Source organism: Ovis canadensis, chromosome 17 (genome assembly GCF_042477335.2).
Source record: "Ovis canadensis isolate MfBH-ARS-UI-01 breed Bighorn chromosome 17, ARS-UI_OviCan_v2, whole genome shotgun sequence".
Classification (NCBI taxonomy): domain Eukaryota; kingdom Metazoa; phylum Chordata; class Mammalia; order Artiodactyla; family Bovidae; genus Ovis; species Ovis canadensis.
The window spans coordinates 74,976,143-74,995,877 of record NC_091261.1 but is presented as its reverse complement, the minus strand read 5'-3'; positions in this window follow the sequence as shown (position 1 = coordinate 74,995,877).

The following is a 19,735-nucleotide window of genomic DNA, read 5'->3' as shown; positions in this document are numbered from 1 at the left end:
CTTCCAAGGAGTAAGCGTCTTTTAATTTCATGGCTGCAATCACCATCTGCAGTGATTTTGGAGCCCAGAAAACTAAAGTCTGACACTGTTTCCACTGTTTCCCCATCTATTTCCCATGGAGTGATGGGACTGGATGCCCACTACATAGGATAGAGAAAACCGTAACTCCGTTTTACCATTGACAGTTCAGATGTGAAATGCAAAGAAGAGGGTGCTCATTTAGGACATCCAAGTCCTCTTAACTCGCAAGGCAGGAGTCCTATTGGAGCTGCTTGAAATGATAAGAATACAATTTAATTTTCAGGTTCAATTAACCTGATGTTCTACTTTGTATGATGAGCAAGTCACTTGCATCAACTGAAAAAATGAAGTAGCTCTCCAACTCAAAGTTTTCAAAGTACAAGGCTCTCAAGATTGATATACCCAGATCTGGGGACTCAAATATTAAATTGCAATGATCCAGGACCAAGCAAAGATTGATGAATGAAAGGGATCCATCCAGTTCCAACTTCGTGTTGAGTCATCAGTCTCCCGGTGCCTGACCAAAGGCAGGAACGCACAGCCGTCTCATTGGCTCTCTCCTCTTTCAATTGCTACTGCACTTCAGTGTAGGTCAAGGCCCACTGTTACTAGGGAGAAGATAAACTACAGCCTTTTGGTTATGCTCTGGAGTCAGACTCCTGATGGCTTTGAATCCTGTATCTTCTTACTCACTCTGTGACCGCTGCCATTTTTATTTATTTATTTATTTGCCATTTTTAAGCTATGTATTTATTTGGCTGAGCTGGGTCTTATTTGCAGCATGTGAGACCGTTAGTTGCAGCATGTGGGATCTAGTTCCCGGACCAGGGATCAAACTCGGGCCTCCTGCACTGGGAGCGCGAAGTCCCTGGACCACCAGGGAAGTCCTGACCTCAGACATTTTAAGAAACCTTCTTAAGCCTCAGTTTCCCCATCTGTAAAATGAGAATAAGAAAGAGCAGTCCCTCCCTCTTAGGGTGTTTTAGCGCCTCTCTGCTACACTGGAATCGTTTGGGGGTCTTGCTAAGACGAAGATGCTGCTTCAGGAAGCCCAGGGCTCTGTTCCTCATGTGGTAAAGTGAGGGCCTGACAAACTAACTATGCCGCATATAACAACGCTGAGCAAAATACAGAAGGGGATTACTTTAGGTCTCTAGAGAGTCAGGGTGGTGAGGAACAGGTAGATAGATCTACGTGGGAATTTCAGATCTTAGAGGAATGAACTAGACAGAATTCTGGTCTGAGGGTCCCAACTCAGGCACAGCTGTGGCTCAGCATAGGGCAGTTGGAACGCTTAGGACATCTTGCCAAAATTTGGCAACCACGGTCATAACAAGGGATAATCCTAGTAAAGAGAGAACAGAGAAGGGGTACCCCAAAATTCTGGCTTGGGCATAGGCTTAGTCCAAATCTCTGTTTGACCCCTAGGCAACGCACGCCTAGTGCTCACAGCTTGGTGGTGGAGGTGGTGGTTTAGTCGCTAAGTCGTGACCAACTCTGTGGTCATGTCCGACTCTGCAACCCCATGGACTATAGCCCACCAGACTCCTTTGTCCATGGGGATTCTCCAGGAAGGATACTGGAGTGGGTCGCCACTACCTCATCTAGGGTATCTTCCCAACCCAGGAATCAAACCCATGTCTCCTGCACCACAGGCAAATTCTTTTCTGACTGAGCCGCCGGGAAAGCCCCACGCTTACAGCTTATTAAATATTAAACTAAAACTAAGATTTCGACTGCTGCTCATGTAAGTAAGACAGAGTTTGTTGTCTTTACAGCAAACCGTAATTGCCTGCTAAAACAAAGAGATCAACACTCTTTGGAGGAATTTATCAATAACATAACCCATAATCTTCCATTAAAATAAAAATTCACAACATCCAGGATAAACTTCAAAATTACTCAACATGTAGAGAAACAGGGAGATGTGACCCATTTTTAAGGAGAAAGGCAATCAACAGAAGCCAACCCTGAGATGATGCACATATGAAATAAGGATTTAAAACTGCCGTAGCACTGTCTGATTGTTTTGTTTTTAAATATGCTTTTAATGAATGGAAAGACAGAGAATCTCAACAGAGAAATAGGAAATACAAAAAGGAACCAAATGAGATTCAGAGCTGGAATACACAAAGGAAGGGGATTTGAAGATAGATCTATAGAAACGAACCATTCTTGAGGAGGGAGAAAGATGGAGAAATAAAATGAACAGATCCTCTGGGAAGGTGGTGGGGGGGGGTGGGGAGGAGTTGGTCCAAGGAACAAAAATCAGAAGTTCTAAAATAAGGGTAGTCAGGGTCCCAGAAGAAAAGAGAGAGAAACTGAGGCAGAAAAAAATATATTTGAAGAATCAGTGCTCCCAAACGCTCCCAAGTGGTGATTCAGTGGAGCCACAGGAAGGGCTGAGATTCTGTCATTCTAACAAGCTCCTAGCTAATACTGAGGAGTCACACCTTGCATGTGTAGGGTCTGGACCAGCACTGTCCAGAATGCCCTGCAATGGCAAGAACGTCCTGTATCTTCACTCTCCAGTGTGGCAGCCACTAGCCACACGAGGCTACGGAAAACCTGCAAGGTGGCTGGTGTCACTGCAGGACTTAATTTTAGTCTTAGTTAATATAAACCTAAATCTCAAAAGCCACGTGTGGCTAGTGGCTGCCATATTGAATGGTGTGGGTCTAGAGGATTCAGTGGGATGGCACTTATAAAGAACTTACCTAACACCCAGCATAGAATGGCTCTTCATATGAATTAACCATCATCATCAACGTCATAGTCTTCAAGATCCATCTGCGGGAATACAGCCAGTGTTTTCTAATAACTACAAATGGAGTATATAGCCTTCAAAAAGTGACTTGATATGTTATAGACCCATAACTTATATAATATTGTACCTCAACTGTGCTTCAGTTTTTAAAAATCCATCTGTTTCAGCCCCTTGCTCAATATCATCCCTGTTTCTCCCCCAGTGGCAGGGGTCAAGGCCCTCACGGCCCCCAGCTTCTCCCACCACCTAATCATTACCGACATCCTTTCTCAGCCGCTACCACTCTTTCCATCCGCTGAGGGTTTTGTTTCTCTGTCACTGCGACTTCCTTAATTCCCCTGTGAGTCAAATGATGCGAGTGCCCTTTGAAGAAGGCTGGGAGCCTTCCCGATGTTCTTCTCGAACCTGAAAGGGCCCTTCAGCCCTTTTACTGAAATGGCATGGGGTTTCTGTTCTTCGCTTAAAAGAGAGACTGGTGAAGGCATGACAGCCCTCGGGCTTTGGGGAGCACTTCTGTGCCGTCCCTGCTGTGCTCTTGTGAGGTCTCATACACACTCAGGCTGCACACTCGTAAGGATCGAGCCTGCCTGTGAATATCCATTAACTTAATGGAGAGGAGAGACCATCACGGCGATCAAGCCGTTTCTGCACAACCGCATGGAGCGGCGGCCACTGGGAATGTCTCTAACTGGCACATTTCTCCTCCAGTTGGAAAGAGACGAGAAGGAAGGAGAGCCTGCGAAGTGGCCACCTTCACCTTTTCCCAGAATGGGAATAGGGGATTATCCGGAGGTTACAGCCTGACTCCCAGGAGCTAAAAGCAGAGGAGGACAGGCCGGAACCCTGGAGCAGGCTGCAAAAGACTCTGTCCTGCACAAGCTGTGTGTCCCTAGGCAAGCTCCTTAACCTCTCTGAGTCTTGATTTCTTTCTATGGGAAGTGGAGGGAATAATAGTGCCTATATTATAGCCTATCATAAAGAGCTACTTTGAGGCTTTAAGTGGGAGGAAATGCCAGACAATAAGAATAATGATGATGACGACAGAACCAGCATCTATGGGGGGCTTATTCTCGATCAGGCCTCGTGCCATGCGCTGTCTCCACATTCATTCATTTACTCCTAACACCCTGTCAAGGGAGGTTCTATTACTAATCCTGCTTTATAGATGAAGAAGCCACATCTCAGAGAGGTTAAGACACTTGCCCAAAGACACACAGCTAGTGAGAGGAAGATCTGGGATTTGAACCCAGGGATATCTGGCTCTACACGCTTCAGCCCTGGGAAGTATTTCCAAAGGCCCAGGACAAGGCTAGGATGTGCCCTTTCCTAGGGGAGAGAGACCCAGTAACTAAAGCACTAGCCCATACCCTGTCAGGAGTTCTCGTTTCTAGCTTCACATTATAATCACGAGAAGACTTTTAAACACACCAATGCCCAAAGAAGACCGCAGACCAACTAAATCAGAATCTCTGGGAGATGGCGCCCCAGATCTCAGGATCTTAAGCTCCCCCAGCGTATTTCCAATTTGCGGCCCAGGAAGAGAATCACGGACTTAGAGCAGGGGTCCCCACTCCCCAGGGTCATGGATCGGGACCAGCGGCCTGTTAGGAACCGGACCAGAGGGCAGGAAACGAGCGCCAGGCGAGCGAGCGAAGCTTCGTCTGTGCTTAGAGCTGCTTCCCACGCTTCTGGTGTCACTGTCTCCCGTCGCTTCTCCCCACAGGGGACCAGCTGGTTGCAGGAGAGCAGGCTCAGGGCTCCCACTGATTCTGCATTATGGTGGGTTGTATAATCGTTTCATTATATATCACAATGTAATAATAATAGAAAATGAACAATGCACTTGAGTCATCACAAAACCATCCCCACGCCCCCATCACCCCCCGATTTGTGGGAAAACTGTCTTCCACAAAACCAGGTCTGGTGCCAAAAAGATTGGGGACTGCTGGCTTAGAGCCTGAGCTCCAAGTGCTCAGAGGGAAGGTGCAATCCACGGAAACAAAAGACTCCACACGGGAGAGGTGAGGTGCGGCCAAGAAGGCCGTCCCCACGCTCCCCTCAGCTCTGCAGCATTATTGCCATATGATCCCAAGGCCTCTTTATTCTCCACGCATAGTGAAGCCTGACGGGGGTTAAGATGGGTACTCAGTGATGCAGGGAACGTGGGAGGAGGGTTTTCTGTAATTGTGTAATTACAGCCCCTACATGTCCAATGTTAATGATCCTTCTCCTGCATCTCATCGAGAGGTTTGGTAAACAAAGCGAGACGGGAAGGTCCAGGTGACAGTCACCGCTGTGTTTCCCAGGACAGCATCCGAGCAGGAGTCAAAATACCAACACTCCTTGGTGGAGTGGGGTTTGGTGAAGGATTTTAAGTGGCAAGAGTGAGGTCACTCTATTATGGCCATTCTACAGATGGGGAGAACCAACCATCACTATCCCAGCTCCTAAAATAGCCCTGGACCACACAGCACCCTGTCCATCCCCAGGATAACCTCTGCAGTGGACTCGGCTGAGTTTTGCCTGGCTGGGTTCCTTTCCTCTTCATCTGCTACTAGCACCTTCATTTTTATACAGGGGCCCGTTCCCACCGCCCCCCCCCCCACCCCACCCCACGCTGAATGCTGTTCTTTGGGAGCTGCTGGTCAAAATGCCCCCTCCTCCCTTGGCTGGGAAGCAGGCACGTGACCCAGCCTGGGCCACTGTCCCCTAGGACTCTGGCTCTTAAGCACAGTGGACGCGGAGTGGAGGTAGGTGGAGCTGGTGCATCGTTGCCACCAGGCCGTGAAGTGCGTGGGTTTGCACTGCTGCCCGGAGCCCCAGCGTCTCAAAGTCCTCTTCATTCATGGAACCCGTAGTTTGGTTCTTCTTTGGTTCTATGAGTTCTTCCCTCGTTTGTTTTGGTCCAAGTTAGCTCAGTGTCTGATGTTTCCTAGGTGAAGGCCTGGAAACAGAGCCCTGAAGTAGCCAAAGTGGCTTTGCACCCATTCTAACAGGTCTTTAAACTCATGGAATATTAGAATTAGAGGGGATTTGGCTGACCAGTTCCCTCCCTCCTGGGTAAATCCTGTAGCCCACACCAAGACGTTGTCCAGCCTGCTAGTGGGAAGTCCTTTGCCTCCCAGAGAATCTGCTTTCATGGGTTTTGACCAGCTCTTCCACTTACTAGCTATGGGGTTTTGGGGGAAACCCACTCAACTCCTCTGAGCCTCAATTTGTGTGTGTTATACTGTAGTGTGTTTTGAATGAGATAATGTATGTAAAATACTTCATACGTAGTAAATGCACAGTTAAAGGCAATTACCATCACTCGTTGTTCAGTTGCTAAGTCATGTCTGACTCTTTGTGACCCCATGGACTGCAGCACACCAGGCTTCCATGTCCATCACCAACTCCTAGAGCTTGCTCAGACTCATGTCCATCGAATTGATGATGTCATCCAACCATCTCATCCTCTGTCATCCCCTTCTCCTCCCGCTTTCAGTCTTGCCCAGCATTGGGGTCTTTTCTAATGAATCAGTTCTTTGCATCAGGCGGCCAGAGTACTGGAGCTTCAGCATCAGTCCTTCCTTCCAATGAATATTCAGGACTGATTTCTTTTAGGATTGACTGGCTTGATCTCCCAGAGTTTGCTCAAATTTATGTCCGTTGAGTCCATGATGCTATCTATACACCATCACTTGTATGGAAATGAAATCGACCTGGTCCCAGAGCCCCCATTGATAGCATAGACTCAAACATCTTTGGGGAACACTTCCAGCTCTTTATGTTACTAGGCCAAGAATGCCTGGGGAAATAACCCGTATCACACAGGAATAACTGTGGTGCAGGCCTTGAGTTTCATTGTCTCTTGCTGGCTGGTCTTTGAGCCACAACTTCAGCATGGTCTCTAGGAATCAAAGGAAGCATTGAATCTACCAGTACAGTCAACGGGGAAGAAAATTGTTTCTTGTGGCAGGAAAGAAAAAAAAAAAGGAAATTATTTGGTCCAGTGCTTCCAGATCCCATCTTGAACATGTCCATCACCCATCACTGGGTAATTGCACATACAGTTCCTAAGTCAAGCTCAAATTAGATGCTGTGGCCTACATTGAGGGAAAAACATAATTCACTCTGCTAAATTTGGCCCCAGGATTCTGTGTTTATAAATCCAGCCCAGCATGGGATCCAGGACAAATAAAACTCTATTCCCTGGACAGGTTCGGATGAGGCATCCATTCTTATTACCAAGCCCATTAAAATTTCCCAGAATCCCAAGACTTCTAAAGGGGTGGTGACCCATGTCAGAGTTCTCAAACTCAGATACCAGCAGAGGCTAGACAAGTAATATCAGTAAATGAAGAGGCAGGGTGGGTACTGTGTGAATACACACTCAGTCTCAAGGAAAGAGCCACTACTCTGCCAATAATTGCCACACAGGAGTATGATCCCAGAGTTGCCAACCCCAGCTCCGTCTCTTAGCAGCTGTGTGACCTCAGTCAAGTCACTTAACCTCCCTGTGACTCAATGCTATCATCCACAAAATGCCCACCTGTTGGGTGACTGTGAAAATTAAGCATTACACTGAAGTCCTTAAAACACTGCCCATCCCCTAGGAGAAACTCAGTAATGTTGACTGTTACTGGTTTCTAATATTTGTTTATTTGGCTGCACCCGGTCTTAGTTGCAGCACATGGGACCTTCAGTGTTCATTGTAACATGTGGGGTCTTTAGTTGTGGCCTGCGGGAGCTAGTTCCCTGGCCAGGGATCAAACCCGGGCCCCCTGCATTGGGAGCATGGAGTCTAAGCCACTGGACCACCAGGGAAGTCCCAGCTGTTATTATTAAGTCAGTAGTTTTCAACAAGGGATTCTCATAACCATTAACGTGAACAAGGGTATTCACACTATTCTCACTGTAGAGAGGCTCATGGCATGGGACAAGACCAAGTTGACTAAACAATCTTTTATTTGGGCTGAAATGCTGACAACATGATGTACAGTCATATTGGGACTTCCCTGCTGATCATCACCTTATTCAACTCATGTCTTTAATGTGTTAAAATTTGAACAACTTATTCTTATTTTCTGCAGTGGACTTAGCAAAATATTTTCAGTTAAGGAATCTTGGGGAATAGAATAGCTGGACTCTTGATGAGAGGAAATTTGAAGACTGTTGTTCTAAAACCAGAGTGTAGATCTAGGTTTGACACCAAATATGCTGAGATCCTTGACTTCATAATGATACGCAAAAGGACACTCACTGGTTACTCATGGAGGATGCAAGTGAGCCAATGCTTTACTGTGAAAATAGAAAAATAGAAAAATAAAGGGAAAGAAATATTTATGGTGGCTCTTCTAAAAGAACTGTATCTCAGGCTAGCCAAGTAGCATGTGACACTTTGTAGTTATATTCCAAATAAAGTATGAACACAGAATTACAGAATTAGAGTATCACCTTTTTTGCAACCCCTATGGAATTAACTGATTTAGGGACTGGGCACCAATAGCCACTAATATCACCCAAAAATACAAAATACCTGCTATCAAGTAGTCTTACAAAAAGAAATGAACATAAATTTAATATAGCCTCTAGATCCAACTACTGGTTTACAAGAGAAAACAAAGACCAGAAGAATAATTTGAAGAATTCAAGAAGATAGAGCAAAATTAAGACTACAGGACACTTACAAGAAAAAGAACCCAGTATCTTCAACAATAAATTACAAGGACAAAGAAAGTTTTAGAGGAGGGAATCTATAGATTTTTAAAGACTTGAGTGATATCAACCAAACATAATATATGGACTTTATTTGGATCCTGTGGTAGCAAAATAATGGTCTCCAAAGATGACCATTTCCTAACGCCTAGAACATGTGAGTATGTTACCTTACAGGGCAGTTCCCAACACGCTTGGGTATAGGATCCCGAGTGTTCCAAAGCTTGTGTTCACCTGCTAGTGGACAGGGCCGCGGCCCAGCTAGTCCCAGGGCAGGGCCTGGCTCGCCTTGAGTTGGCTGGGTCCACAGGCTTTGAGACTGTGGTGTCTGCTGGGAGAGTCTGGTACCCTCTGGGGTGGGGCCGGGACCAGGGGATTCTGGGACTGTGGGCAGAGCTGAGTGCTGGACCCTCTGGTGGGCAGGGCCACGTCCAGGCAGCTGTGGGGCTCAGGGAACCTCTTTTTTTTTAATTGGAGGATAATGGCTTTATGATATTGATTTGTGCCATACATCAACATGAATCAGCCATGCGTATACATATATCCCCATCCCACCCCTGTAGGTTGTCACAGAGCCCCAGTTTGAGCTCGTACAGCAGATTCCCACTGGCCATCTGTTTTCCGTATGGTAAGGTATATGTTCCCATGCTTCTTCATCGCACCCCCTCCTTCCGGCACTGTGGCCACAAGTCCATTCTCTATGTCTGTGTCTCTGTCGCTGCCCTGCAAATAGGTCCATCGGCGCCAGGTTTCTGGATTCCATATCTGTGCGTTAATATGCAGTATTTGTTTTTCTCTTTCTGACTTGCTTCACTCTGAATAAAAGTCTCTAGGGTCATCTACCTCACTAGAACTGACTCAAATGTGTTCCTTTTTATGACTGAGTAATAGTCCCCTGTGTAAATGTACCACAGTTTCTTTATCCATTCATTTGTTGATGGACATGTGGGTTGCTTCCCTGCCCTAACTATTGTAAATACTGCCGCAGTGGACATCGCGATACGTGTGTCTTTTTTCAATTGTGGTTTTCTCAGGGTTTATACTCAGTAGTGGGATTGTTGGGTCATGTGGTAGTTTTATTCCTAGTTTTTTAAAGAATCTCCATACTGGTTAGGCACAGTGACTACATCAGTTTACATTCTCACCAACAGTGCAAGAGGGTTCCCTTTTCTCCACACCCTCTCCAGCATTTACTCTTTGTAGATTTTTTTGATGATGGCCGTTCTGCCCAGTATGAAGCGATACCTCATTGTGGTTTTGATTTGCATTTTTCTAATAATGCAAGATGATGAGCATCTTTTCATGTGTTTATTAGCCATCTGTATGTCTGGAGAAATGTCTGTTGAGGTCTTCTGCCCACTTTTTGATTGGGTTGGTTATTTTTCTGGTACTGAGCTGCTCGCATATTTGGAGATTAATCCTTTGTCAGTTGTTTCCTTTGCTATTATTTTCTCTCATTCTGAGAACTGTCTTTTCACCTTGTTCATAGTTTCCTTTGCTGTGCAAAAGCTTTTAAGTTTAATTAGGTCCCACTTGTTTACTCAGGGAGTCTTAAGGCAGCCTGAGCTGCTGGGTGGGGCTGTGTCCCAACTCAGTTGGCACTGATACCTGCAGGCTCTCTGGTGGGGCCAGTTCTTGGTGCTAATGAGCTGGAGGAAGGATTCCAGGGTGTCCACCAGCATCACATCCTTGTGGTGGGAGCTCCCCAGAATTGCTGCCACCACTGTCTGTGTCCCCGGAGGGTGAGCAGCAGCTGCCCTCCCCAACCCTCTCCAGGAGACTCTCCCAGACCAGCAGGCCAGTCTGGCCCAGACTCCTATCAAGCTACTTCTTCTGCCCTGTGTCCCGGTTCACATATGATTTTGTGCGCATCCTTAAAGGACGAAGCCTCTATTTTCTACAGCCTCCTGGGACCACTGAAGGCCCCCTGGCCTTCAAAGTCAAATGCTCTGGGGGCTCATCTTCCAGTTCAGGACCCCCAGAGGTCAACGTAGGGTTCAGACCCCTCACTCCTGTGGGAGAACCTCTACGATGTAATTATTCTCCAGCTTGCGGGCCGCCCCGCTGGGGCTATGGAACTTGGCTACATCGTGAGTCCGCCCCTCTTTTGTCATTGCGGTTCCTGCTGATTGTCTTCAGTTCTAGAATTTCTTCTCTATTAGGTTCAGCCTTTTTCATCAATGGTGGTTTTGCAGACAGTTGTGATTTTAGTGTGAACGTCAGAAGAGGTGGGCTCAGGGTTTTTTTACTCTGCCATCTGAGCCAGTTCCCCCTTGATGTCACATGGCCAGACACTCAGTGCTTAGCAGAGCACGCCAGCAAGGTGGGAGTGGCTTTATAGACAGTTTTCAGGTCTATACTTTAGATGGTGTATAGTTCAATGCCTTAGATGGTATATTCATGTTGCAGGGCTGCTGTGACAAAGGTCCCCAAACCAGAGAGCTAAAAGCTTCAAAAATGTATTCTTTCATTGGAAATGAAAGGAGGTTTCATTTCCAAATTTCCCCCTACTTTGCAAGCTAGGAGTCCAAAATCAAGGTGGCGGCAAAGTTGGTTCCTTCTGGAGGCTCTAAGGCGGGGGTCCCCACCGTTCGGGATCTAATACCTGATGATCTGAGGTGGAGCTGGTGTGATAATAAGAATAAGGTGTACAGCAAATATAATGTACTTATATCATCCAGCAACGGTCCCACCCACCCCCATCTTGGTCTGTGGAAAGTGTCTTCCACGAAACTGGTCCCTGATGCCAAAAAGGTTGGGGACCAATGGTCTAAGGGACAAACGGTCCCTCACCTCCCTCCCAGCTGGTGGTTGCTGGCAGTCCTTGGCCTGCCTCAGCTTTGTAAGCAGTATCGCCCCAGTCTCTGCCTCTGTCCTCACGTCCTATTTTCTCCCAGTGAAACTGCCTCCAAATATCCCTCTCCTGATAAGAACATGAGTCATTGGGTTGAAGGTGCACCCTAGCCCAATAAAATCTCATTTTAACGTCATCACATCTGCAAAATTCCAGTTTCCAAATAAAGTCTCATTCATGGGTACCAAGGGTTAGGACACAATTCAGTCCACTACAAATGGCAAGGTCTTCCTCCAAACCCCGGCCTCCTTTTCTACCAAAGATCCCTCTAGTTCAATGTTATCTACCAAGTCATATGACTCAAATAGCAGGGCTGCTCGGACAGTAGCTTGGACTCACTCTAGGGCCCTGTCTTGCTGCTGGGCTCTGTGAGAAAGCTAGCAGCCTTGCGTGTCAGGCAGTAAGTACGTCAGAGAGCTATTTTCAACTGTAAAAGATCTCTCTTCAAAACCCTAAGGAGCTCACCAAGCATTGTGCTGCTTTTTTAGTGTTGCTGTTCAGGTGCTCAGTCGTGTCCGACTCTCTGCGACCCCATCGACTGCAGCACGCCAGGCTTCCCTGTCCTCCACTATCTCCCAGAGTTTGCCCAAACTCATGCCCATCGAGTCAGTGACGCCATCCAACCATCTCATCCTCTGTGGTCCCCTTCTCCTCCTGCCCTCAACCTTTCCAGCATCAGGATCTTTTCTAATGAGTCAGCTCTTCGTATCAGGTGGCCAAAGTATTAGAGCTTCAGCTTCAGCAGTAGTCCTTCCAATGAATATTCAGGACTGATTTCCTTTAGGATTGACTGGTTGGATCGCCTTGCAGTTCAAGGGACTCTCAAGAGAGGGACTCTCAACGTGCAAAAATACAGAAACTTGTCTTCCGCGTAAGAGGGGCTGTGCTGATGTGCTTCAGATCACAGGGCCAGGAAAACCTTCACTGACATGGCAAGCTCCTGAATCACAATAGGTTTTCACTCCCACCTTTTGTAGCGAATTTGTCTTCACAAGGCATCCAGGGTACTCGGCACTCTTTTTTCAGTCAGTTAGATGAACATAAAGTCATCAATGTAGTAGACCTATATGATATTCTGCAGAATTTCTATGGAATCCAGATCCCTCTGGACTATGTTCAGGAAGAGAATTGGAAATTAACATAACTCTGGGGAAAGACCTTGAATTTATCTCTTATCTGTCCCGTGCAAATGAAACCTGCTTCCAATTCTCATTCTTGACAGTTATTGAAAAGCATGCATTCAGTGGCCATACGTCTTCAGAGAAGAGACCGGATAGTCGTTTCTAGTAAAGAATCTGCAACTAGAATGTGATGTGGTCAGAGCTACAATTGGTGATATTTGAGGTCATCCTCTATCACCTACCATGATCTGCCTGGTTTCTCCAGGAGCTAGATTGGTTAATTAGAACAGAAATGTCAGTCCAACATCCACGCATTCTATAAATCCTTGTGTGGAGATACTCATCTCCATCTTCCCCCTAGAATATTGTGATTTTTTTTCCTTTGTTCTCTTGGCTTGGAGGAAGTAGTTTCAGGGGTTTCCACTTGGCCTTTCCTAGTACAGTGACTTACTTCACAGGTCAAAGGACAAATGTGAACATGAGGGTGATGCCCACAATTAACTACATCCATTCAGACTGTATATTTGAAAACGGGGATGCCCAACAGCTGGTCTGTAAACATCACATTGGTCCATCTCCCATACAAAGTCTAAGAGATGAAGCTGGGACAGGCATAACTCATCAAGCTTCTCACATGCTGCCTTTTTTTTTTTTTTTTTTTTTACAAATTGAAGGTTTCTAGCAACCCTGCATCAAGCAAGTCTGCCGGTGCCATTTGCTCCCTCCCTGTCTCTGTGCCGCATGGTGGTAATGCTGGCGATAGTTCAGACGTTTTCGTTGTTACTGTATTTATAATCTTGATCTGTGGTCAGTGGCCTTTGATAATGACTGTTTCAAAAACAGTATGACTTACTGAAGGCTCAGGTGATGGTTAGCATTTTTTAGCCATTAAGTATTATTTTAAGATATATATATTCTTTTTTAAGACACAATGTTCTTATACACATAGCCTACAGTATACTGTCAACATTACTTTTTTATGCACTGGAAATGAAAAAATTTGCATGATCTCCTTTATTGTGATACTCATTTTATTGGAGTGGTCTGAAAGTGAACTCTCAATATCACCGAGGTGTGCAAACACTCTCAGTCAAGAACCACTGTGCTGCTTTGGGTCTGTGGGTGTCAGTTTCATCATACCCTATAGCCCTGTATTGATTTCCTCACTGCCAACACACCTTGCCACAGACTTGCTGGCTTAGAATGGCACGTACTTGTATTATGGCATTGAAGTAAACGATTGCAAGCTTCAGTCCCGCACTCTTTGTTGTGTGCCCACTATGTACCAGCTACTGTGCTGCATGCCAGGGGTGTGTTTAGGAGTAATATGGGCACAGTTCCTGACCTCAGAGTGCTTACAGTCTAGTGCAGTGACAGTCCATAAATAAGTAAGTAAACACTAAATAAAAACGGGGGGGGGAAGGGAGTAACATCTACTTATTATCTCGCAGTTCTGTAGGTCAGAATTCCGAGTGTAGCATGACTCCATGAGTCCTCCTCTCAGAGTCTTATAATGCCAACATCAAGGTGTTGGCAAGGCTGGGTTTCTTTCCAGAGGCTCTGAGGATGAATCTGCTCCCAAGCCTATTCAGGCTGTTGGTCAAACTCACTTCTTGGTGGGTGTAGGACTGAGGTCCCGCTTCCTTGCTGGAAGCCAGTCTTTGCTTGCAGAGGCTGCCCGCATTTTTTCTCATGCGCTCCCTCTAGCATTGGTGGGTTGAGTTGTTCTCTTGCTTTGAATCTCTCTGACTTTCCCTTCTGCCTTCTCTCCTGTTTCCAGCTGGAGAAGATTCTCCACTCTTGACAGCTCAATGATGAGTTTAGACCCACTTGGTTAATCCAGGATTATCTCCCTTTCTTAACACATTATTGACTGGGGGACTTTGACAGACATTAACGCCTGTGGCCAGCGATTTGTTATGTAAGTGAATTGAAACGCTCTGGTCAATAGGTTCGGATAACAAAAGACGTATTACTACATCTCTGGTCAATAAGCTGTTAAAAATCTGGAACCTTCATTACATCTTCAAAGTCCCTTTTTCTGAGTAATGCAACGTGTTCCCAGGATCTAGGAATTAGGGTGTGGACATTTCGGGGTGAGGGGTAGTATTCTGCCTACTGCACCCCAGTATGCAGACACCTGAGTGAATGTCGCAGATCTGGGTGAAAACCTAAGAACATCACAGCTGTACTCGCTGCCACGACTCCGCAGGGTCCTTTATTGTAGGAACTCTGCTCTCTCTCTCAGTTGATGGATTATAGGTGTGGGAACAGGAGAAGGAAGTGGCAACCCACTCCAGTGTTCTTGCCTGGAGAATCCCAGGGACAGAGGAGCCTGGTGGGCTGCCTTCTATGGGGTCGCACAGAGTCGGACACAACTGAAGCGACTTAGCAGCAGCAGCAACAGGTTTAGGAACTCTTTCAAGGCATGGAAATTGGGATCATGGATTTCCTTGGAAATAACTGACATCAGTCTTCTGCGCATCCATTTTTTTTTTAATCTTCTTTGATTATACATATTTAGAAACTCATTTGTTGACCATTTATCTATGCTGCCCAGAAACATCATGATCTATTAAGCACCTCAACAGACCCCAACAGGTCAAGCGACCCTGGCTATCACTCTGACTTGCTGCCTATGACAGTCACTGTACCCTCCTTGCTTCTTTTTTTTTTTTTTTTTTTTTGACTGTACCAGGTCTTACTTGTGGCATACGGGACCTTTAGTTGTGGCATCTGGGAATCTAGTTTCCTGACCAGGGATTGAACCTGAGCCCCCTGCACTGGAAGCATGGAGTCGTAGCCACTAGACCATCAGGGAAGCCCCTAACTCCTTACTTCTGATGGGTGAGAGCGGCCTGCTGGCCTCTGCTCCCAAATCCCACCATGCCCATTGCTCCCAAGTTCTGTAGCAGGGTCTCTGCCAGCCCCACCCTCAGAGGGCACCACTAGAGAATCTCCCAATGATGTTGGTGCCCCTTCTGGGCACCCTCCTCATGGCCTTGGTGAAAGGATGGTCCACCAGGCCTTCCCAAGGAATCCAGTCATCTGATGATTTTCTGCTCTTAGGCAGTATAGCCCCTCTAGCATTTTCGCTCCTCCAGGACTTTTGATCCCTTCCTCCAATCTGCCATCTCTGCTCCTTTCGCTATGAGACAGTTTCCCCAAGCACCCAGGCAGTGTACCAAGATTGGCACCTGGGGTGCTTAACTAGAAGTTAAATGCTCTCTAACATCATGGGAAGAATGCCTCACATTGACTGATTCTCTTTTATCCAAACTTGTCCCCCTTGATCCTGCATGCTCCTTGGAGTCACTCCAAAATATACTCTCCCAATTCAAGCCTTTACAATTCCTCTGGAGTCCATTGTCTCTCCCCGCTGAGCAGTTCCAGCATTTTCCTGGTTAAACCTTCTTATAGGCCTGACATCCAAGAGTAGTGGGGTAGGGGGGACAGGTGCTGGGGAGAGGAAAGATTGTTTATAGGTAGCTGTCTCATTTGAGATTTCTGCATAAGTTTCAAGCAAAGAAGGGGGAGCTCTTCTGACAAGGAAGAGTGAACTGCTTTTGCAGGCGTGGAGGGCTCAGGAAAATCAAGGGATTTGAGGTTCTCAAGTGCCCCTTCTCAGATGTCCTCATCCCAGTTCTCAGGGTCTCTCTCCCTCCCTCCCTGTCTATCAGGGTCCTGACTCTGGCATAGATGACTTGCCTAGGCTGAGACTTCAGCTTTCTCTGAAGTTCAGGAACTTTCACAATTGAATCTGGTACTTGGTCTTCAGCTTGGTCTGCCTTCCAGCTGGGGCCTTTTTTTAATATATAGTTTTACTTATTATCTATCTATTTTTGGCTGTGCCGGGTCTTTGTCTCTGCGCGGGCTTTTCTCCAGCTGCCCCAAGCGGGGGCTCCTCTCCAGTGGCGGCTCCTCCTGTTGCCGAGCACGGGCTCTAGGGTGCGCGGGCTTCAGCAGTTGGGGCTCCCGGCCCTAGAGCGCAGGCTCAACAGTTGTGGCGCACGGGCTTAGTTGCTCCGTGGCATATGGGATCTTCCCGGATCAAGGATCGAACCCATGTCTCCTGCACTGGCAGGCGATTCTTTACCACTGAGCCACCAGGGAAACCCCAGTTGGTGTCTTTAAATTTCCCCAAGGAGATGCTCTGTCTCATGTGGTTTTCCATGATAATGAATAGATCAGAGCCTGTCATTCTCTCTCTCCAATGCATCCAGCGATTCAAGGGAACGGCTACTCAGTTTTCTGATTCCTACAGTTTTTATTTCCCCCATGTTGTTCACATGCCAGAGACATGTGAACATTGTGTCCTCTTCCTCCCAAACGCCCCCCAGGTGAAAGCCTTACCGACAGTCCTGCTGTACTCAGCCCGGGTCCATTAATATCTCTCACCCTCAGTAATGGGTTCCCCACTACTCTTAAAGCAGCAAGTGCTTCAACTTGAGAGTTCCAAGCTTAAAACTGGCTTCTAGGTCCATGCTGTAAACTGGGAGGTGTTTATGTATTTACATGTTGAATATGTGTGTTTCTCTTATCTCCCCTACTCAACTGCTAGCAGGCACCAATCTGGGTTTCCCCATATTGCTTCTGCTGAGTTGACTAGCTTTCCCTCAAAATTTATGTCCTCCCAGAACATGTGAATGTGACCGTATTTGGAAGTGAGGTCTTTGCAGATGTTACCAAGTTAAGATGAGGTCAGACAGGGTCAGGGTGAACCCTAAACCCAACATCTGGTGTCCTTATAAGGAGAGGGAGATTTAGAGAGACAGAACCACAGAAAAGATGGCAATGGGAAGACAGAGGTGAAGGCTGGAAGGAAGCTGCCACAAGCCAAGGAATGCCTGGGGTGATCAGAAGCCAGACGAAGCAAGGAAGGATTCCTCCCTAGAGCCTTCAGAGGGTGTTAACACACTTAATTTTGGACTTGTAGCCTCCAGAACTGTAAGAAAATTAATTCCTGTGATTTTAAGCCAACTGATTTGTAGTATTTTGCGAGAACAACCCTAGGCAACTGTGCCAGGTGGCTCAGTAGTAAAGAACCCACCAGCCAATGCAGGAGACGCCAGAGACTCAAGCTCGATCCCTGGGTGGGAAGATCCCCTGGAGAAGGCAGTGGCAACCCACTCCAGTATTCTTGCCTGGGGAACCCCATGGACAGAGGAGCATGGCGGGCTGCAGTCCATGGGGTCGCAAAGCGCAGGACATGACTGAGCATGTGCAGACAAAGGCAACTCTACAGTACTTGACACAGCACCTTGCAGATGGTCCATTCTCAGTAAATAGTGAGTGAGAGTGAGTGAGTGAGCGAGCGAGCGTTGAGGCAGTGACATGAACTGGAAACAGAATCTGACAGGGCTTAGCCAACAGCTATGCCAGCCTCTTTGGCAACCACAGCTAATGTTTAATGGTCTCTCCCAATCCAGACCCATCCATCCACCCACTTATTCATTATTTATCATTCATATTTACTGAGTCCCTGACTTGGGCAAGGTCCTAGGCACTAGGTAGCAATCCCATTGTAACTAAAGCAAGGATATGGGAACTGGCCTTTTTCAGTCCCCACCTCCCCACACACCTCTGTTTTGATCGATGACTCCCCAGAAGCCACCCAACCATGCTCACACAATAAAAGGAGAGAAGAAAATTTAATAAGATTCTAAATTGCCTTCCCTTGAATTCAAATTGCTTCATATATTATGTTCATGATAACTACTGGAGTCTCTATTTTTTTCCTCAAGCCCCCCCCCTTTCCATTTCTTTCTAATACGAGACAAGTTCTTGTGTTAATGAATTCTAGATTTTCATTTAATAAATGTTGTGTGGGAAGCTTCATTATTTGCAACTTCATCCATCTAAAGCAGACACATAAATGCCCCCTCTCTAAGTACCTGGGATCAATAGAGCATGATTCTCACGTACTCTGGCCCTGCGCACTGCCACCAAGAAGAATTCAGTAATTGAAAAGACCTTATAAATCAATACAGCCAAATTGAAAACTCCAGGAGACCTCCACATCATTCACTGAGGTGCTTGTAAAGACTTCTCTTTACTTTTAGAGGGGAAAAAAAAGACACTGGGAAAAGGTTGACAAGGGCAGGGGGCAAAAGAAAACATATTTCTGTTTAATCCTAATTACTTGGTAGAGCTGGTGGAGCTTCTATTTAGCACGTGGATCTCATTTAGTTTTGATTACTTGTCCTGATTAATTTTTTTGTCTTTGCCACTGTTCAAATATACGGTTCCTCCATCCAGGCCACGTACGGATGGTTTCTGAATTTTTTCCAGGGAGACACCAAGAAAAAGAATTCCTCTGTTCACCATTAAGCCGGTCATGTGCTCAACAAGGGGTTCCCCGGTGGCTCAACAGTAAAGAATCCGCCTGCAATGTAGTAGACCTGGGTTCAATATCTGGGTCAGGAAGATTCCCTGGAGGAGGGCACAGCAACCCACTCCAGTATCCTTGCCTGGAGAAGCCCATGGACAGAGGAGTCCACGGGGTGGCAGAGTCAGACATGACTGAAGCAACTGAGCGCGCAGGCACGTACTCAACAAATGCTGTGGATTTCCGGTGAGGTGCATTGACCTGAGTGACCGCTACCCTCCAGTCTTTCAAGAGTGGGACTAAAGCAAAACCCCTCTCTCTCTGTCCCCCTGCACCCTTCCTTGCCTGACAGTCTCTACTGCAGCTCCAGGAGCTGAACAAAATGTATCTTGAGTGTCCACAATGCAGGTTTTCTCTTTTTCCGCCCTCCTCTTTGCTTCCTGCTTGCAGTGAGAAAATCAGCTTTAGTGATTGTAAATTGCCCACCCTGCAGGGAGGGGAGTAACCTGTCCATTGACCGCCCCACCTGGATGTTTGGATGTTTAAAGATGCCTCGAAGGCAAGCTGCACAAACCTAACTTGATCACCTACATCCCTACTCCAGACCACCTCCCCCAGCCATGTACTTCCCTTGGTGGGTCCCTGTCTCCATCATCCACAAACCCAAGCAGTCTCCGCTACACGCCTTCGCTACACACCCAGTAATGCCCAGCCAAGTCCCCAGCTCCACTCTCCTCCCTAAGTGTTTCTATCCGCCTCTCCTGCATCTCCTTGACCAACGCCTTCTGCCGGTTATAGGATCGCTGCCACTGTTTCCACCCCATCTCCTGCCTCCAATCTTGGCCCCGCACACAGCCCACAGGCTCTTCCCAAATTGAATAGCTGATTATGTCCCTTGCCTGTTTTCAAGTTCTTTAATGGCTTTCCATCTTTTTTTTTTGGCTGTG